Source organism: Pyrus communis, chromosome 1, assembly GCF_041283825.1.
Source record: "Pyrus communis isolate YQ-2024b chromosome 1, ASM4128382v1, whole genome shotgun sequence".
NCBI lineage: Eukaryota > Viridiplantae > Streptophyta > Magnoliopsida > Rosales > Rosaceae > Pyrus > Pyrus communis.
Genome location: NC_142565.1, coordinates 19414129 through 19430101, shown reverse-complemented (window position 1 = coordinate 19430101; position 15973 = coordinate 19414129). Strand labels below are relative to the sequence as shown.

Genomic DNA, 15973 nt, shown 5'->3' with positions numbered 1-15973 from the left:
TTGAAGCTTTGCTTTGGGGCCAATGGGTTGTCTCCCAACTAGGGAACATGCCATATGTGGCTGGATTAGAGCCTAGTGATTCAAGCAGTTTACTTGCCTTTGCATAACCTTTTAGGATACTTAGGTCAAACAATGATGCTACAAGCACACTTTGCCAAGCCCGCTCGTTGGGGGAATATGATTTTCTAAATCATCCCTAGCAAAGATACGAAAAGACCCACTTTTCACAATGGATTCAAGGGAATATATGTGGATTAATCCAACCAAAATGCGGACCATATAAATACTTATGGTTTTGGTTGGTGAATCGACACACTGGTCACATGTGTGTCCACTCACATTGCAAAGTCTGGAAGACTGGATAATGCTAGAGAGTTTATATCGAAGGTTTTCAATAAGTATTGCATTTCTTTTGGGTTTATAATTGAACATCGAATTCCCGGACCTTGAATCATAAAGTGTAATTTAAATTCCCGGGCCTTGTTCATGCCACATAGCCTTACATAGTGATCATAAAGCGTAATTTAAATGCCCGGACCTTAGTGAACGCACCAAGCTTTCAGTTTCTGCCTAGGGCTATGCAATCTTGTACGCAGTTATGTTGGTTCACCCTGAGGCCCATTGCCACCCAACCATTTCGACGTTACAGTTGGTTACTGGGTACGAACCTGACGTTTCATATTTACGCATTTGGGTGTGCATTCCATGTGCCAAGTTGCGCTACCACAATATACCAATATGGGTCCTCACAGAAGGTTGTGAATCTTTGTCGATTATGATTCTCCTTCACACTAGCTCCCTTAGAGCCCTTGCATGCAGTATCTTTACCGCGCATTTGTGGATTATCACTTCAATGAGACAATCTTCCCACCATTGGGAAAGCCGCGCCTCGGGAAGAAGCAAATTGCAGGTTTCAATAATGCAGCTATCTTACATCAAAATGGGAATAATAGGAGGGCTAGGGAGAAAGAAGGGGAAGACCAAGCCACAAAGGAAGATTCCCTTGAAGCCTAAAGGAAACCCTTCACTTATATAAGGAGGCAGAAGCCATTACAGAGTAGGGTGATTTTTAGAGTAACACAGAGAGAGATAGGAGAAACGCAGGAAGAGAGAACCACCTAGAAAATAAGCCTAGAGAGTTCCAATTAGCCTAGAAGCATACTCCAAGCCTCAAGCATCACCATCCATGCAACCTTAGTAATTTGCACAGCCTTCCATTAAGCATCTCAACCATTAGAAGCCTTATTATCACCCTTTAATCTACTCATTTCTTACAAATCAAACTCAACTGTTACTCAAAAAAAAAAATTGGAAATTCAGACGCAGAAATTGAAACAATAAAGTTGAAATTACCGTAAGGCGAAGACGAAGACGATCGAGGCAATGCGAAAAAGACCAAGCTAAACACGAAGACGTTGAAAAAATAAACTCGTTTATTAACTAACATGAAAGCCATATAAAAAAGACCAAGCCGAAGACGGAGATGAAGAAATTGAAAAAGTAAACTCATTTATAAACTAAAATGAAAGCCATATAAATAATATGGTTACGAAAAGGCCACGCCGAAGACGAAGGCTTGGATGTCGCTGTGTTTCTTCAAGGCTGAGTGGTATGATCTGTGATGTACTTAATCACTTAGATTAAGGATTTTAAAATGTAATTTGTTATTTTGTCATGTTCTGAGTTTGTTAGAAGTGTCCAAATTATCAATTAGCCCATGTGGCTAGTTTGTTAGAAGTGTCCCAATTGTCAATTTTAAAATGTAATTTTTTATTTTGGCTACTTCTCCTTCGTCTCGTTCATACCTTCATTGTTGTGGTTAAGGTTGAATCAGACCAGTAAATTGAATACTTATCATTGTTATCATCCATTACAGTCCTAGTTTCCGTTCTGTGCATGCCCCGCCACACTACCACCACTCATTTTTCAACTATGAATGCTCGTGTACTGTCTCCTCTAGAAACCTCTGGCCAATTTGCTGGTCTCCTTCTCCGATACACTTAACGCCAAGATGGCAGTGTATTTTGAGCAATTCCAGCGTGAATTGGCTTATGGAAATGGCTTGGGATGGCAACGGTTTGGTTTTGGGACGGAAATGCTATATTATCCTCATAACCATAAAAATTAACCATATCCGTAACCGCAAATAACCATTGGGGATTATCCATAACCATACCTGTGTAGCGAAAAAAAAATCAAGAAAAATATGGAAGCGACATATGAACTATTGGGTTAAAAAGACAAAATTACCATTGAGGCATACCAGGACTCCCACTCGCATGCAACAGACAATAACGGCTCAATCGAGGTCAAAGATGATTAAAAAGGTATTCTTTTAAACTCTCTCATCACTCCTCATCAAATCTTCACCCACAAAATTAATTACCTAAATTAATTAATTAATTAATTATCTAATTAATAGATTAATTGCCTAAAGTAATTGCAAGATATTATTTCCATAATATCTTGCAATCAATCCCACAATACAACCAAATGTGGCCGGTCCCAATTCTCCTAATAAGGCCGGCCACACCCTTATATACAGCCCCTCATTTTCTCCAAAACCTAAGTCCATTCTTCTCCTAAAATTCTCTAAACATTTTCTCTCTCAAATTCTAACTTTGGCATCAGAGGTTCTTCAGCCAAAACCCCCCAAATTCATCGTGGGCACGTGAGGCCCTTAGCCTTAACCATAAGTGTTAATTATTTTGCATGTGCATTTTCGTCCAAGAAGAAGAAGGCAGAAATTGGCCTTGAGCCCAATGTTCAAATCTTGCCACCTCGTCGAGCACGAAAAATGTGCTAGCTTTTTCTAAGTTTTGAGTGACTTAATCGACTTAATGACCTTTCAGAGGATCGTTTTGGCAGCCACCTCTAAATTTTAAATGAAGAATCTCCCTGCCAAGGAAAAATCCCGAATTGAGACAAGTTAATGGCCCTGAAGCAGGGCTAATGTATTGATAATTGTGTGCCACTAGAGTTTTACCAATCAATCCCACTACCATCTAGTCATTTATACCAACCATTCCAAGTTAGGAACCAAGAATAGTTTTGATTCCTAGGCAGCATCCGATATCACACCATCGGTTAGAATCCCTACGAAGTTTACTTCGTCAAGATTCTAGAATTGCCTTGAGCGACAACTTGGTACGAAAGTGGTAGCACTCAATGAGGGGAACATTTGAGGGAAAATCACTTTTGGTCCCCGATATCACTAATCTTCTCAAGCACACTAGTTATAATTTCGAGTCTTCAGGACGAAGATCGACATATGTTTAAGCCCGTCCTAAAGTAGATTATTAGCAAATTCCTTTTCCAGCCTTAGGACGTACCAACAAATACTAGTTTCCAGAATTTCTTTTGGTGATGTACTCGTCACTTCGACGAGCATATGCACAGGTGTACGAGTTGTTATACCTACAGGCAATAGAAATCCTTGAAGTAGTAAGTTTTTTTTCCTAGAATTAATGAAACCACCTCACTGGACCAGTTCCTTACCAATTGTCCAAAACCATCCACCCGAGTAGACTACACTAGCACTACTAATTAACGACATTAGCCGATATTCTGGAATTGTCAACCGGTATTCAGGCGGTATGATTTCTGATACCAAGCACATGTACTAGTATCTGGGAGTGGTACCCTTATCCCAGAATGCTGGTTTACAATTTCAGGGTAACGAACAATATCAAAATATCATAATTGTGTTAATTAGCGACGCAATTGATACACTGATTAGCAGTGACAACATGAGCTAAAAAAAGTAAAATTGTGCAAACTTAGCAACAAGCCTTGTAGGAGGACCGTAAACTTGTAGTTGTTTTTAACCATAGTTTCCCACTTAGGTAACCAAAACCACTTCAGTCCGCCATCTTTCCGATCACTTCCACAAGCAAATTTTAGTTGAAACACGAATTAGTTTCCACTGTAAAAGCGAATTGAATATATAGAAAGCTGTGAAGATCTATTAGCACGTGGCGTAGTGAAAGGAAATAGTATGGTACGTTTCAAGGATGTACATCTTTGGCATCATTTCTTCAAATTTTACCTGAGATATCACCAAATGTGAAGTGAAGTACACTATCTATCCACTTTCTCGTACCACACCAATTTTCCTTGTATCTTTCAAACAACTCCAACATCATTGAGAGAGCTTAGTTACAAAAGCTTATTGATTAGGAATTTTCCAACCCAACACTTCACCTTAGGGAACCTCAAACCTAACCACGAAGGAGAAAGGCCGAATCTTAGGGTTGTACCTAGATTCTAGCAACTACATCGGGTGACGTTTAAAAACCATTAACCCATACTTCAAAATGATGGTCTACCCAACCACTTTTGGAACTCGAGTTTTCTTCCATAGCTTGTTGAATTCGTTGTAGTCTTACAGAGGACTTTTCCACCTACTTCAGCAACGAGATCAAACTTCCTAAATACCGACAGTTAGCTTTATACCAAATTTCTCAAATGTTAGTTGTTCAAATTGGTACTTTTCCTGGGAGACATGATCTTAGTAGATGATATTCTTTTCTTTTTCCCAAAAGGTTGTAGCGGAAGAAAGTTCAAATTCTCACAAAGTGTTGTGAAATTCGAGATATCTTTGATCTTGTCGATTTTATCGACAATTTGTTAGCGATCTTTCGGCTATAGTGCTTTTCCTCACTCATAGACTGAGGGAAGTTAGCTTGGTTTGGGATGTTGGATATGAATAAAGTTTTTGACAATTGAATTGTTGTCTTATCTCGCCTTTGTTTTACACCTTTCATTGGCATTGATCATTTTCGAAATCCATGATGACGTTTTCTTTGAATGTTTCAGCTGTGTAGGGGTAGCATGACAGAGTATCGCTTATATTTTCCAACAGTTAGAACCATTCAAAATGAACCATCATATACATGACCTAGAGTCAATAGTCATCTTCTTCATTCGAAAACCAGATAACATTTCTCTGTGGAGAAAAATGTCCAGAACCTTCACCAATCTCACAAACTTCTCAAATGCACTTTCTCTTAAAAAGTGTTAAACTTCTAACAGCAATGATGGAAGAACCAAATCAACGACTACGATTGTATGATCATATATTACCCTAGTTGTGCAAACGAAATTGCGGATTATCGCAGCAAAAGACATATCTACCCTTGAATATCATTAGCTTGTCCCATCCCACTCTAGTTGGGATTCAAGAGTATCAATTTTGACGTTACTTCCAAATTTTCAAGAAATAGTTTGAGTGTTTATAATCACTTCTTGTATCCAAATTGAGATGGGGAAATGTCATCATAAACTCTCGGTATGAGACATCTTATACATGTGGAGATTGTGATGATGTTTCAATATTTTTAGGTCGACTTGACAAGTCAACTCACTTTCTGTTGGTCCAGATGACAACATTTTTTATCTCTTGGTAAAATTGCTCATTCTTGAATTTATCGGATTTTTTGGCGTTTCGGTCAACATTTACTCTGACTATGATTCCATATTTACCCCTCTGTGCTGGAAGGCATTCCAATTAACCTTGGGTATGTGTCTACCCTACTACACTTCGTATTATTCTTGAAAAAGAGAAGCCGTCTAAAAGAATTGCTCGAATATTGTGATCAGTAATTCTTCAATCACCTAACAAATACACTACTAAGCGAATTTTTACCGTTGGTGATTGAATATTTTGGAAACTACGTTTGTAGTGAGGTGTTATGCATTCAATCTAGTTATCTTGTACTTTAGATTTGATAGACTTGTTTTCACCCTCATATTCTTGACTGTTCTTTTAGCCTTCTTGACTCAGTTTTTCGCTAAATTCGAGAGGAATTCAAAATAAAGGTGCTCACTAAGGCATTGTGAACTACATTGTTTGACTACTTGGTGTGCTTGTCACTATTGTAACATGCCACATCACCCAGGAGAGTAAATCCTGTAAGCCTTATATGTATATTCCTATCTATACCTAGCATGAGGCCTTTTGGGAGCTCACTGGCTTTAGGTTCTGTAGGAACTCCGAAGTTAAGCGAGTAGCGCGCGAAAGCAATCCCATGATGGGTGACCCACTAGGAAGTTCTTGTGTGAGTTCTCAGAAACAATATCGTGCTACGGTGGAGTCGAGCCCGATTTATGGTGGGGGCCTGGGTGGGGATGTGACAACTATAGTATCTCCCTATAACACTTGTTTTATTTCCAAGTCTTGGGAAGCCTTTTTAAAGGTTATAAGTACTAAGTTTTTGTCCAGTATCATATTTTTTTACGCTCAGACTAACGACCAGTCTGAACGAACTATCCAGACCTTAATGAACGTATTGCATTTTATCCGTTCTACAATTAGCATGGTTATAAAATATAGTTATCTTTATTTTAGTTGCTTGTAACTACGGTTACAATTTTTTATTTTGGGTATGACACTGTTGAGACGTAGTGTGGAGATTTTATGTATAACATATGTTTCATAGAGGAGTATTATGAACAAGCATTCGAATGATCGAGATTATGATATAGAAAATTTTATAATATTGATGATGTTGCCCGAGAGGGTAGTGCATAAGCTCGGTTGAGGCTTTGATCAGGCGTTGTATGCGTATTTCCCAATGGGGGGGCATGCTGGTAATATTGCAGCCTCGGGAATTTGTTGCTTGTTTTTCAAGAAAACAATGAGTTGTCAGTATTGCGGGCTGCAGACCGTAGTATCAATAACTTATTTGTTGGATTCGTTAAGCAAGTGGACAATTAGACTGTTTACGTTAGTTTACTTATTTGTTGTTTAGGCTTAACCCAAAGTTACTACATACATATCTTCGGAGTACGTGACCCGAAGCGTGCTTTGGTGAAATTTTTCTATGTTCAGTTTGGATTTCAGTACAACTAATTTTAAATTTTTCACGATATTATATATGTATTTCGACAACTTGTTATTATATATATATATGACCTTATGCTTTACTAAAGATATTATATTATAGTTTTGTGCTGAAGGAGAAGGAAAGTAGAGTTTGGGGGCATGAAAGATGAATCATTGCACTCCAATCGCGACAAAATGATATTCTCTTTTATGCAACCGCTCTATCTTGATTTCTTCTTTATGTATTTTCCTTCTATTTTGAATATTTTATGTATAGCAAATTATTTCAAATTTCGGGGATGAAATATTTTTAAGGTGGGTAGATTGTGACAACCCGTCCTTAATTTTACGATAATATAAATTTTAAAAGTGTGAATTGATGAAAATGCCCCTAGAGGCAAGGATTTTGACTTCTATTGACCATTGTTTAGAGAGACGTATGACTCATTCTTTTAGCCCATTTGCGTAGTACTCGTCGATACGAGCGAGTGAGCGTAAACAAAACGTAATTTGGAGCTATAATGAAGGAGTTACTAATGTTTAAAGTCGGGGGCATTCTAGTAAATTTAACCTTCACTCTAGAAGGCTCCAGATTTTCTGGAGCTATGTGATGTTCCACGTTTGTGGCTGGGATGAAAGGAAATAAGAGAAAGGAGAGAGATGGATGGCTGGATGAAAGGGAGATGAGAGAAAATGAGGGATTAGGGGGCTACCCAATCATAAACAAGAGAATGGAGGGGAAAGGAGAGAAAAGAAAAAGAAAAAGAAAAAAAAGGCAATCGGATCCCTTTGAAGACCCGCGACCCGATCCGAGTTCCGGTGACTTTCTCGACGGTTTTCCATGCATTTTTCCGGCTTTCCTCTACCTCCCATCACCACCAAACCTCATCACAACATCCCATCATCCCATTCTAGCCAAAATCGACAAGAATTTGTAACGATTTCAAGAAGTTTGAACTTGTGGGTGCCGTGATGCGAGATTTATACGCACACAAATTAAACCCTCTTTTCGTCAAATTGTAGTATATGTATAAGTAGGGATCGTTCTGGACCGGGGATTAGGAGGGATTGTTAATCACTTGGATTTGACTCAAAAACGTAAAATAACAATATGAAACACTATACTAGACTCAAAGAATGCAAAACTAAACTTTAAAACACTAAACCAAACCAAAAGACTCAAACAGTACCCAAAGCACTCGAAACTGCCTTAAAAACACAATCTGGGCAGTTTTGAGCACCTTGAGTACTTTGGACGAATTTGGGAAACAAAATGAATCAAAACACTTATAAACACAAACTAAATGTATTTCTAACTAATCTAACACTTTAAAATAAATGGGGGATTGGTTTTGGATGAATTTAAACTAAAACAGAAACTTGGAATTAAAACAGATTCTAAAAACGAAATTGATGAAATTGAATGATGATAAACTAGTTAGAGGGTTCCTTATCCACACATGAACATAAGCATATAATTTGACTCCCAATTATGACTTCAACAAACGATGAATGACAATGCTCCAAGTTAATTAGGTTCGCTTAAACTAACCTTCAGATTTCCCTAGATTCATTGGATTGAATGGAATACGCATTACAACCAAATTATTCCTAATCAAAGTCCCTAACCATGGAATACGCATGATAGAGACATTCAACAAAGATCATTAAGTTCAACGGAAATCATAAACATCGACTAGGCATTCATAACTATGGAATACGCATGTTAATCCAGCCTAGGGTTTACTAAACACAATCGTGACTAGCGATCTTTACTACTCATGAATATAAGTTCATAACAATTAGGTGAAATTCCCTTATATCCTAGCATCAAGTTTTAGGCATGCAAATTAAGTGTCGACCCTCAACCCACATACATAAACAAGTTCTTAATCAAAACAGAAAAGTAACCCACATCTAAAGTTCATGAATTCATAACTGGAGTAAATCAAATCATAACCAACATATGTCCATGGCTTCAAATTCACCTCTAACTAAAAAATGAAATTAGTTTCACATGTTTAACATAATTGAACAACAAGTTAAATTAAACATGAAAACAGAAACAAGAAAAGAAAGAACAAATTGAATGGATGGAAAGTTAGCTACGGGGTTCATCTCCACATATGTTATACTTGCATAATAAAACGATTTCCAATTGCATTTCAACAAATCATTAATTCTCAACGCTCCAAGTTAATTAGGTCCGCTTAAATTAACCTTCAAATCTTCCTAACGTTATTGAATTGGATGATTGCATACGACAACCCAAAACATTCCCCACAAGTCCCCTACATGATTGCATAATAGAGATACAAGCAAGAATCATTACGCTCTATGAAAATTATAAGTATTGACGAGGCATTCGTTACTATGATTGCATGAAACTTATGCCAAGAATTCGTTTAACGCGATTGTTTATAAGCAACCTCCACTACTTGTGAATATAAGTTCATAACGATTAGGTGAAACTCACTCATATTCTAGCGTCATATTCATGCATGAAAATTAAGCGCGCATTCTCAATAAACATACATAAATAAGTTATCAATCAAACGGTTAAACAAATTGAACCCACAACTTATGAAACGCAATTAGAAGTAATCAAATCAAAATGCAAGCATAAACATATATTTCGAATTACCCCCTAACCAAGGGGGATTTAGTTCCTCATGGTACAAAACAAAGAGAATCAAAGAAACACCTAAACATTCCAACAACTCAAACTTGAATTGTATGAACGTTTAGGTCCTCTTCTCTTCCATTCCTCATTCGTACAAAACAAAGAGTATTGAAATTAAACATTGAAATCAAAGAAACACCTAAACATTCCAACAACTCAAACTTGAATTGTATGAACGTTTAGGCACTCTTCTCTTCCTCTTCGTTGTAGCACAAGGTCTAAGGATAGTTTTATGGTGTGAATGGTTTGGGGAGTGGTGAAAATGGAAGGATGGTGTTTGGATTGTAAGGGAGGGCACGGCACAAGGGAGTTTTGATGTCTACATTCTGAAATGTGGAAGGATGATTGAGAATGAATGCAATGGATGCTTATTTATAGGTGAAATGGGGGGAACATGACAGCTAGGAGGGAATGTGGCTGCATGTTTGAATGATTAAAGGATGCATGTGGGTTGGAATTGCATGTGCAATGAATATGTGGCTGCATGTGCAAGGGGACAATCTGAAAATGCATGTGAAAGCATGTGTTGGCTGCAATGATGAAATGGATGGGAGTGCATGTGGCTTAATTAATTAAAGGGAGTGCATGTGCAATGTTTTAAAGGATGGAATGCATGTGACTTATTTGTGGTGCAATGATGAAGGAATAATCTGGAAATGCAAAGTGAAATGAAGTGGAATGACAATGGCATGTGGAATGGCTAGAAAGTGGAATGGGATCTCACGGCATTGATGGTGTTTGTGTGAATGATGGCAGATTGTGTGGGTGAGTGATTAGGTTGGAAATGCATGTGGAGTGCATGGTTGTGTTGGTTGAATTAAAGAATGGGAATGCAATCTGAAATGCATGTGAATTATGTTGGAAAGAAGGGGAAGTCACGGCACAAAGGTGAATGGGTGATGTGTGAATGTGGTTGAATGATTAAAGTGTAAATGTGGGTTGGAAATGATGAATGAAATGCATGTGAATGACAGCTAGATATGTTGATGAATGCATGTGGCTGATTTAATTGAATAGGAAAGCATGTGGATTTAATGGTTTAAAGGGTGAATGCATGTGGATGCATGTGTTGATGAATGGGATTGTGGAGATGCACGGTTTTGGGAGAGAATGGTGTGAATGCATGGCATGATTGGGATTAAGAAAGGTTTAAATGTCCTAAAACTAAAGGGAACAAGGTTCCAACACTTTGGTCTTCAATTAGGTCTTCAATTTCGTCCAACACTTTGGCTCCAAGCATAAGCTATCCATCCTTAGCCCAAAAGTGCTCCAAAAGTCTCCAAAATGCATCTTTTTGCTCCTTTAGCCCTTTGGACCTACAAACACACGAAAATAGCTTAAAGTACTAAAATAACTAAAGAAACATAACGTAAATGCACGAGAACAAGCCATTTAAGTCGCATGAATATGCTCCTATCATGCCGCGAAAACCCTTGCCCAAGATCCACCAATTTTGAAACAATTTCATTCAATTACCACCACCAAAACACTCCTTTAGAGGTCAAGAACAAAGCCCAAACAAGTTTGAGTGTGGCGGAGCACCAAAGGTGACGGATCGAAGCCACCCATTTCTAGGGTTTCCGGCGAGTTCGAGTTAATTGGGAATTTTCCCGGCGAAATTGGACTTGGCCACAGGTATGAAACTTGCTCTACTCATTGAGATCTTCATTATGTGAAATTTGGTAATTTTTGGAAAGCGAGTCGAGGCGACGCGTGGGCCAAGACCCCACTTGACCATCCTAGGCTAATTTGATGCCCTGATTCCATAATTGACATCCATTTAGTGAAATTCTGATGTTTTAATATAGTTTTGTAGTGGACCGCCTAGTTGGCCGCCACTTGGTTATTATATGAGTGGACGATCCGACTATTGGATCAACACCAAACTTTAATACGTGATAGTACATAATATTTGTGGACATTAGGAACTTATAGATTGGGAATCCGATGTACAAATCTTCCCGAATTGAATTTCTAAAGTTTGTAAAATCCAAAGTTGACTGCCACTTGAATTTTCCATTGGCGGAGATCCAACCGTTGAATTGTAAAGAAGTTTTAGTATGTTGTTCCAGAAGCATAGTGTGGACTTTGAAAAGTTACGGATTGGGAATCCATGGGCGGATGTTCCAGATTGACTTGTGTAGGGTTGTGGACCTCACCTTTGATAGAGACTTGACTTTTGGACAATGTGCTACGAATTGATCTTAAATATTAAAATCAATATTACTAGAGACTATGTAGGGCTTAGTGGGCCTATATTGATTAGTGAGTTGTCCCAGAAAATATATACATCGGTTGACTTTTACGGTTAACCGTTGACTTTTTGTAAAATTTGACGGGAACCCTCCTTAGCGTATTTCGATGCGCTGATTCCGAATCCGCCGTCCGTTTTCCAAAATTCAACAATTTTAGGATAGTTCATTTATTAGCCGTACTTTATATAAAAACGCGTAATTTCATTAGCACGCTATATTTACCTAAATGGTTTCGTTTCTAGGCGCATCGCTAGGTCTCTTGATGCTACTTGGCGACATGAACTGTGAGTGGATCTTTTCTTTATATACACTAGCATTTGCCTACACACTTTGTGTGTATGAACACATTTTTTTAGAAAATAAGGAGAGAAGGAGAGAGGGAAATGAATGGGGGAGTTGGAGGTTTTTGTTTTTGGTTTTTTTTTTTTTTGTTTTTTTTTTTAAAAAAAAAAAATTGGAGGTATTTTAACATCACCTGTAGGCAAGGTTTCAATAAAAAATAGTAAAATTTGGACTTGTGAAATTACATTATTGCCCATTATTTTTTTTGTGTGGTAGAAGACTAATTTGTGTTTTCACCATTTTTGGTTGACAAAGAGGGTTTTATTAGTCAGTAGATATATATATATATATATATATATATATATATATAGGTTAGTTTCCATATATACAAGCAGTGATAAATTCTTTATGAGATTACCATGATTAAATTAATGTTTATAAGAAATACCTTATTGTTGAGAAATGATGAAATAATCCTACGAGATGCACAAGTAAGCTTACTATAAGGAGATGCCTTGATTATATTTATGGTCATGAATAGTACGATATTGATTAGAATTGTTGACTAGATATGGCATGGCCATATTGATGTTATCTGCTCATCGTTTGCTGCACTAGTGTTGGTACTCACTCGGGCCAGGGCCAGTATTTCACGTATATGTGCACATCGCACCGTACACTCACTTTGGATCCATTGTATGTGCCAATCCTATCGTACAGGCTGCCATAGGCAACTCTGACTCGTATGTGCTGCATATAATGTCAGTCTTCACGTGATTGTAGTACTAGAGCATATATTATTATTACACCCAGTCATGTTCATGTCAAAATGCCTCTGCATGAACTTGTGTGTCAGCATGTGTCGATGAGCACCCGATATGATATGCTGCTTATGTGAGATTTTGTGATTATGGATGTCATGCCCTTATTTAGGAGATAGTGTGCTATAATGAATTCTTGAGATTTTGCAGGCTACGGTAAGTATTTTCTTACCATATACGTAGTATATATATTTTGGAAACTATACTGGTTTTACAACGAGGGGTTATTATGTTTTCGAAAATGATTTTTGCAAAGATTGTTTCTAGGCCCACTCCCCCTTGTTTTTGGCCCTTACAGCTTTTATTGCGAAGCATGCATATCGACGATGATTCTTGACAAATCTTGGTGTAGACGATTTGTCACATCCCAGCCCGGGCCCCCACCACATCCCGGACTCGACTTTACCATAGCAAAATTTTGTCCGCTTTGGGCCCCGACCACGCCCTCACGGTTTTGTTTCTGCGAACTCATGCGAGAACTTCCCAGTGGGTCACCCATCATGGGATTGCTCTCGCATGCTACTCGCTTAACTTCGGAGTTTCTACGGAACCCAAAGCCAGTGATCTCCCAAAAGGCCTCATGCTAGGTAGAGATGAGAATATACATATAAGGCTTACAGGATCTACTCCCCTGGGCGTTGTGGGATGTTACACGATTACCTTCGATAGTATAATTCTCACCCTATCTTACTGTACTGTACTTATGCTTTGATATCACATGTGAAATGGGTTCATTCCTGCTCACCACGCACTCTATTACTTAGGCACTTTTAGGTTTAAGTTTATACACATTTTCCACATCACTACACTTTATGGCTTTGTCATCTTCCAAGGGTCGGTCAGCACAGTTCGGTTCGGAGTTCAAGTGGATATTCCGGGTCGGAATGTGTCAAAAATCTCGATTGGTAATTAATGAAAACCAAAACATGAAAACTATTAAATTGGCATTCGATTTTTTGTTATAAAAATAAAAAAAATAAAACACGAAATGGTTTTCAAATCGCTTCTTAGTTTGTGAGCATCTGAATTTTTGAACTAACAGACTCTGTGTAGTGTGTACCTTAGCAATGTTAATATTCTGGAAGAAATCACCCAAGGAGATGAAGGCCCTCAATCTCAGCCTTGTCCTTTTTGAACCTAAAATAGTAATTGTGCTGTACACAAGTTTCTAGCATCCACCCGCCTTCCAATTAAACAAACCAATCAAAATACAAAAATTGTTGTAAAATCGACGATGTGTGTACAGTGGAATAAATAAAACAAGACACAAAATTTACGAGGTTCCTCTACAGTCAGTGTGACTGGAGTACGTCCTCGGGCAGTAGTGGTGCTTTCATTATAATTGGAATAATAGGAGTACAAAGATAACTCTATGTATTCTCTCCTCTCCTCTTCCTCTCTTTCTTTTTCTGCTCTCTTTCTTTTTTCTCTTTTATCTTTTCTGTTACATGAAAACATATGGAGTGCTTTATTTATAGAGCAACTCCATACTGATGCATTAACTGCATGTTGAAATTTGTAACGCGTCTTCTGACAGCACAATTCATTTTCCACTTTCATTTTCTACGAAATGGAACTGTGGGCATTCATTGCCCATGAGACTTTTCAACACTCCCCCTTGGATGCCCACATATCAACATGAGTTGCCTCGTTAAGATCTCGATCTATTTTTGGATGCTCCCCCTTGATGAGTATCTCCCCCTGATTTCAAATTATTTAGGCTGATCATTCATCCTGCTGCTTTAGTCTTTTAGCGGTGATAGTTGCCGAATAAGGTGTTTCACTTGTTGTTAACTTTCCACATACTTGTTCTTGAACTGGGTTGGAGGGCCTTCTGCTAGACTTCCTCCAAAGGTCTGAATTTACCTGTTTTATCTGGAGCTGAATTTGATTCAAGGGTGGTGGACACTTAATCTTGAATCGGACTTGTGATTTCTTCAAAGACCGTCTAGGCTTGATCTTGAATGAAATTGAACCATGAGGAGCTGCATGTGACAAGTGATCTTAGACTTTGTCGGGGATGAACTGACATGTGTTTGTTGTGGTTGTCTCCACATGCTTCAATGTATCATTTTCACTTGCCTTACTTGCTCCCCTTGCAGAAGTGGTATTTTCCTTATGCAGGTTTGGCATCTTCTCGTGTAGTATTTGTCCTCTGATACAGGAGTGGGATGCAAACCTTGTATTTGAATGGACCATCACTTCTTGGTGGCAGCGAAAGTTTGAGTGGAGGTTCCGACATATTGCTTTCTTTATCCTTGTCTTGGCAGGTAAGAACAAGGACAAAGGAAAGGACAGGGAGATTGCATGATATGAGATACTCTTGCTCTCATCCCTGATGATATGAGATACTCTTACTCTGGTGTGACTTGTTTGTAGATGTATTTTCAGAGAGGAAGAAAACTGAGTATTTCGAGATACTTTGTGAAAGATGCATTCTCGGAGATGAGGAAGAGTTAGATATTTTTCAGTTCTGCCTTGCCATGGAGGACAGAGGTTGACATATATATGGATTTCCCAATAGCAGGTAGTAGTGCTGTGCCTTTACTCTTATCAGCAACTGTGGTGTAATTAGAACAGTAAGATTCACGCGTTTTCAACTTTATCAGAGATCTTTGACAAAGTTGCACGTGATATCCAAGAGCTGAGATTGCGTTTGAGAAATGTTGACAGACGTCATGCAGGGAAATCCGGCTTTTGAAATTCGAAAATCGGTGTCTCTTCGATTTTTGAATAAGTGGTCCTGTTGCCCCTCCTTTTATAGAGATATCAATTTTTGTTCAGAAACACTCAGAAAATTGTTGCCTACAGAAATTTCCCTTTCTTGCACTTCTGAGATTTTATCTGACTTCCTTCATCATTTTTGAAAATGGCTTGCCCATCTAACATTTGCTTAGATTTGAGTCTCAGGATTGATACAGACGAGCAGCGTCAGGATAACATATGGCGCCCGTCCTTCTCATCTTCTAATGGTCCTCTTACGGTTGGGGACTCTGTGATGAAGGATAACATAACTGCTACAGTGGTAGCCAGGAATCTTCTCACTCCAAAGGACAACAGAATCCTTTCAAACCGGTCTGATGAGGCAGCCGTTCAAGACTCATTG

General features: G+C 38.3%; 1 pseudogene; it reads right to left on the bottom strand.

Moving 5' to 3' along the window:
- LOC137719931 (uncharacterized) overlaps nucleotides 1–15973 on the bottom strand; it is a 32819-nt pseudogene that overhangs the window by 12347 nt on the left and 4499 nt on the right.